Source organism: Etheostoma spectabile, chromosome 9, assembly GCF_008692095.1.
Source record: "Etheostoma spectabile isolate EspeVRDwgs_2016 chromosome 9, UIUC_Espe_1.0, whole genome shotgun sequence".
NCBI lineage: Eukaryota > Metazoa > Chordata > Actinopteri > Perciformes > Percidae > Etheostoma > Etheostoma spectabile.
In genome coordinates this window covers 28,440,523-28,447,155 of record NC_045741.1, presented here as the reverse complement: position 1 = coordinate 28,447,155, position 6,633 = coordinate 28,440,523, and positions in this window count along the sequence as shown.

Sequence of the window (6,633 nt, the reverse complement as noted above, 5' to 3'; positions counted from 1 at the left end):
ATAGAAATTTAACAAGTGTTTTGCTCCACACTGTTTGCATTTCCATGTGCAGTGGCCTTCCTTTTCACCGTATCTAGACAGCGGGGGTCAGGAGCTCCTGTCTGCACCGTCCCAGCTCTGTGCCAGCCACATAAATGGATGGAGTGTTTGTAAGCTGTCTGAGCTTTGTGTTTGCACTGAGTCGCAACTTTGTATGGGGTTTGAGGGGGATGTCGGGGCAGCTCCTAAGATTTGTATGCAGACCGCATCGCTCCAACTCCCCCCTGGTCCACTCTATGTCCTCTCACCTGCCTGGTGCAGTAAATCATAGAGCTATCAAGTGAAGCGTGTTTATGGGAGCTGCACGTGCAAGAGCTTTGCTGCACCTGTCCTGTGTGTGTTGTGTGTGCGTGTGTGCTTGTGTGCGTGTGTGGTGGTGTGTGTGTGTGTGTGTGTGTGTGTGTGTGTGTGTGTGTGTTGTGTGTGTGTGTGTGTGTGGTGTGTGTGTGTTCTGAAGAAGTAAAGAAGGTCTTTGCAATGTGTTAACTTTTTCTATGGGTCTTTACTTTGTGATTTTTCTTGCAGGCCTGGGGCTCAGCGAAAGGGAGTTTTGGAGAGTGTGTGTTGTGTGTGTGTGTGTGTGTGTGTGTGGTGTGTGTGTGTTGTGTGGTGTGGTGTGTCTCTTTTGTGCCGGCATCTGCTGTGTAGCGTGGGGCTGGAACTGGGGAGTATAGCTGGGTGTCAAACAGGAGGTCTGCAGATGCCTGTCCGGCTGAGAGCTGCGAGGTCCCTCCCTTTGACAGCGGATCCATTCAGAGTCAATGAGCTGGGTCAAAGCCTGCACGTCAGGCTGCAGCTCGGCCTAGCACTGGGGCGGTCCAAGAGGTCAGTCTTATTCACATGGCGCTGTCATGCAAATGAACCAACCCACGCTTAAACAACTCTTGGAATTTTTATGTCTGCTCCCCTGGCCTTTTTTTCCTCCATTTCCCCCTTTTTTCCTGCTTTCCTCACTCGCTCTCTCCCTCTTCTCCCCAAATCTCTCTCCCCTGTATTCACAAAGTCATTGCCGAGACATTCAAAGCTTTTCAAATTGGCCAGCTTCATTGTGCCTGCACTAAAGTGGGGAGGGAATGGAGAGAGGGGGAGTGTAAAGAGGAGTGGGCCTAAATATACTCCGGTCTGAAAGTAGTTAGATCATGTTCTTTTCATGGTCCGATTAGAATCAAATCGATCCCCCCGCCCCTCGTGACACTCCAGAGTTTGAAGAGGAGCGGCCAAACAAAGATTTCTTGGCGGAGACGGGGGTAATGAATGACCAAACCTGAATGCTAAACACACTCTTAAAAAGTCTCATTCTGAAGCATGACAATACCCGAGAGAGTAAATTTGTTTTAAGTGTGAGTGAGAGATGTTTGTGTGGATGGAGAAAAAAAACGATATCTGTACAGTGAGGACACTGTAGGAGCATCTTTGGACCTGATCTACATATAAAACTCTATGTGTTTATTTAATTCAATATAAGTTTTCTTCAGGAGCAAGGTTACACACACAAAGAATAAAGAAGTGGGGGGGGGTGCGAGGAGGCCCGAGGCTGGTTGTTCGGCCCGTGGCGTCCGATGACGGAGGACGCCGGCTGGACGCCGTGACTCTCCTCCATGGAGGGATGGGTGGAGGGATTTAAACTTGGTGACACCCCTACTGCACCTGCAGCTTTGATTGTCATCATCTTATTCTTTCACCAAACTGCAATAACTCTTTAACATTTTATTGGCGTCTTCTATCGTTATAGCAACCACCTAATGCACTATTTAGACTGCGGTTCGCTAAAGAAACTAATATGGAATATTTGTGTACAATGACTGTAGGTTTTGTTTTCATCGTTTTGTTGCTGTCCTGTGACAGATTATGGATTATTTAAGTAATACAAAAGAAAATCCCACTTGATCCTTTACTTTTTCAGATTTTTTTCTGAAGTTTGGAGATACGTGGTTTTCACTGAACAGCACAGCACAAAATACAAAAATAAAAATGTAACCAAAAACCCATTAAACAATTAAAACCTATTAAAAAAGAGTGTGTTCTCCATAGCTTTGACTTCATTACCACAATAAGTAACAAGCACAGACGCCATGTTACACCTTTTAACCAATGGGAAGCCAGAACTCACTGCACTCATTAGGCTCGTTTGAGACCCAGGTGGACCCAGAGCATGCTGGGAAACGCAGGCCTCTCACCTGATCTAACAGCTGATTGGCTCAGAATCAACTCAACATAATGACGTGTTGTATAAACTTTGTATTGATTTTGAATCAGAGGGATTTTAACTGCTATTAGTCTGATTTAAAGGCTTATTCTGTACAGAACACGTGTGGCTGATAGTGACGTTAAGACGTCAGAGAGAATAAATCTGTTCAGATTACAGATCATATACAGTCTGTTGTTAATTAACATCAGCAATGTATCACAGGTAGAGCATATCGACAGCTACTTTATCATAATTAAAACTGGAGACTGTGTACAAGCTGATCTATGGGTCTGATAACATTTTATTAAATCCGAATCGGACCACAGTGGTTCTGTCACTTCCTGTCCAGCCTGAAGGCTGCAGGAAACGGCTGCAAACTGTCCAGCTTGGGAGCGTATTTTAGCCCCCCCGCCCCCGGCTGCTGCCACCTGCTCTCGTCCATTCTACAGGCGAGGCGCAGTTCATCACCAACCCTTCCTATTACTAAGCACTGTGCAATCAAACTATGGAGCTGCATATATCTTTTGCAAATTAAATACTAGCAGCATCTTTTTCAAACTCATGCCTGCAGACAAACACTTTCACTATTCTAGTGGATGTTCGGAAGTTTCCAAAGATGCCAAATAGTGTGCTGAATTTGGGAAAAATGCGTATAGTAGGCTGCACAAGACATCTCGAATATTTTCCCCCTGAAGGCATGGCTACGTATGTAAACAGGCTGTGGTTTAGAGCGGGGATGCTGTAAAGGATTCTGCCAGACAGTTTACTGAGCTGATTGTTTTTCCCATCTTAAAGCTATTTCAGGGGGAAACCTCTCCACCTCCCCCCCCTGCTCCCCTGAAGGTTTACATGTGAAACCTCTATAGGTAATCATATACACCTTTGCCCTTCTCTGTGCACAGTCTGTCTGTCAGTGGTGTTACAGGGACAGTCTGTAGCACGTAGCATGGAGTTGTTTGTGTTCTGAATCCTAAGAGAAGCCAAACAACACTCTAGAGGTGGAGGGACGGAGGGGTGGGACCACCATGCAGCTGCCCCCTTCGACTCTCACTCCCACCTCATCCCTTCATTCCCTCTCCTATTCATCCTGCAGCTGCAGTCTTGTGCCCCTCTCTCTCTCTCTCTCTCTCTCCGTCTATCTCTGTCTTTCTCTATTTGTCCCGAGACACAAAGATGGATGGAGACGCTCCTGGAATGGGGCGCACAATAGGTTGTGCCACAAGGTGAGCAGCCTCAGCTGCATACGGCCCAGTGCTGCCTTTTTTAGCTCCTGCGAGGCTCCTTACCCGACTTGAGTATGTGTGTGTGTATGTGTGTGTGTGTGTGTGTGTTAAGGGGGGTATGAGGGCACAGTATGGCAACAGATGCTTTTGTTCGGCCAAAAGTCTGAAAGGGGCCTTGGGTTGGGGGGCTTAGCGATGTCAGTGCACAGAGTCATTTTTCTCTCCTTTTTCTCTCACTCTGCCTCTCTTTCTCTGTGTCCCCCCTCTCCCCAGCTGTGCCTGCCATGGCGGCTGAGCAAGAGGAAATGTGAGGGCAACGGCGTGATGGAATACGTAAGTGGGGCGCGCGGTTTTGGCCTGTTTTGTGGGCGACTTCATTAAAGGGTCGTTTATCTGGCCTGTGATCCCATTGTCCGGGGCCTTCTTTATCAGCCCCGGTGTGTCAGGGGGGCGTAATTGGCCGATTGGCCACGGTCTGCGCATGCTGAGGTGATTTATAAAGCTGTGAATGGAGCTGACTCCTCTCCGGGCAGCGCTCCCTCTCCCACATAGGAGACACTGCACCGCAGAATAACACTGACTAAATGCAGAAGAAATGTGAAAAGGATGAAACGTCCCCAAAGCTCTTTGTGCCAGTGTGAAATCAGACGCTTGAATAAAAGGGCTCTGGAATCACTCTTTCCCTTGTCATCTATTTTCTCCACCTTTATACTCTATCTGACTCTGTCGTTTCACCTCTTTAGACCCTTCGCTGGCTTTTCATCTTTTTTTTAAATTTTCACTTCCTCTATATTTCATCCTATGAAGCACGATCTGAGTGGTTTTTATACCTTCCAGCCAATTACATAGCTACATGTCGATTTTATGTTTACCTATACTCAAATGTAAATGTTTTACACTAAATTAAAAGACTATATCGGTAAAGCCAAGCATGTTTTTTTTTTTAATATATCTCAACTTTACCAAGATCATCAGCTGTGTTTGAATGAAAGTCGGAGTGCAGATTTTGTGATTGCAGGTGGGAGTGAGCGCCGGCTTTATGCGCTCCCATGGTGTGTTGAGGTTGGCTCTTAATGACCTCCTAATTAAAGCTGGCCCTCCTCTCAATGGGCTGATCATGTAGTAGGGGTCAGAGGTTATTTACAGGGCTGCTGGTGGCCAGAGTTCCTGCTCCATGCTAATTGCCTTCCAACATACACAAGTTAACACAACATAGTCATTCTGGCAGGTAAAGGTTACCAGTGTGGCATGTGCTTCCTAACTTGTGTACCAAAGTTCTGTGACAACAGGTTCAGGACGAAGACCATCACACCTCAAGAGACAAGTGCTCTTTTTTGAAATGCAATCACCTTCCAAGCTCGGTGCAGACGGAGACCGGCAGTCTCGCTCAGGGAGCTTTGCATTGTCCTCCCCCAGACGTAGAGCGGGAGTTCATTAAGCCGGACTTTGTGTTTGTCTAACGGCTAGACGAGACAACTCACATCCCACGGTGTTTGTGGACATGCAGATAAGGTCTGCAAACACACACTATTGCGGTCAATTATAGAAGGGAATTGCAGCCATATTTAAAGATGTCTTAACCCTTGTGTTGTCTGTCTGTCAAACATGAAAAAAAGAAGTTGTTGTCACTTTTTTTTAACATTTTTTTCACTTTTTCAATGTTGTGGGTGCTTTTTTATGTTTTTTACAAAGTTTTTTGATATTTTTAATGTTGACATTTTCAGTGCTTATTTTGACAGCCAATTTTTGGTGAGAAATTTTTTTTAAACTGAAAACGGGTCAATTCAACCCAGCGACAACATGAGGGTTAAGAATACAGAATACAGAAACCACTTAGGATGGCTCTAGATCTCTTACCTTATAAATGATAATGTCTTTTTTTACCCAAAGGTTGTTATTTTTATTACCATTATTACTGTCATTGCTATCTTTATACTGTCTTCTTTTCTCTCTATACTGTTTTTCTTTCTTTTTCTTGCTAAAAACTGCTGCTGGGATTTCCAATTTCTATGCAGGAGTCATCCCAAAAGGATTAATAAAGAGAAGTCGAAGTCTAAATGTGGTCAAAAAACAAATGAAATGCAAATACTCCTCTTTCAAATTTCTTTTATTAGGAGAAATTGTACTTAAAACATGTTTGATGGTAACCATGGATGTTGCCAACCTTTCTTTTGGTTACTATACCTTCCACTTCGCTTTCTGAAACAGGGCAACGTCCCGTAGCAGGCGAATGAAGGCCAGGCGAGGAGGAGGAGGAAGAGGAGGAGGAGGAGGAGGGGCCCGGCTCGGGTTTAATGTAGCTGATTGTGCTCCCATGAAAAAAGGAACAGTTTCTTCTGTGTTAATTTTCAATTTTGTTGCTGTCTGTGTGCCCAGCCTTTGTCTCCAATTCTTCTTCCCTCCCTAAACGGCACCACCGCCCCTGTCTTTTTCTTTTCTTTTCACTCCTCCTCTCGTCAGGCCAACTAGATTATGTTGCTAAGGAGATTTTTCTCTTTCTTTCTTTTTGTTTTTTGCGCTTGTTTCACCGTTTCCCATTGATTTGCTGTTAATGCGTTTTGAATGCCCCTCGGTGTGTGCCGAGCGTTGGGGGAGGAGGGAGAGCACAGGGTCTCGCAGAGTGGAGGAATTTCAATCTGAAGCCGTTAGGTGGGGGTCTTTGTGGGGTAAGGCCCCAAAGAGATGCACTCAAGTGAGAACTGAAGTGGTTCGCAGAGCTTAGGAACCTCGCAGGCAGCCACTCCCCCTCTTCTTCCCCCTCTCTTTTTAAGGGTCGCTCCTTCATTGGCAGTCCACAGGTGCACTGTCAATCTTTGCTTTTCATACCCAAATACTAAGCCATGAGTAAAATAAACAGTTTTTTTCCCAAATTGGAAAACAGGAAAAAATTGTGTGCAGCAGCCATTAGTTTTTTTTTACAAAGCGTAATTTTGGGGTCACAGTTTAGTCAATCTTTGATACAGTGTCACGACCAAAGATTACATTGATATTAATTTTTTTTTTTAAGTGTGAAGCCTAGTATTAATAGGTTATATTTCAGCCCCATCACTGCCTTCCTTGGAATTCTATCTATATTGAATGATTATGCACCACATAGTCTTGCATTGCCATACCTTCCTCCACAGCGCTCCAGAGGAGGGTCTGGCTAGTCCACACACCATTCTGGGATGGGAGAAAAATGTG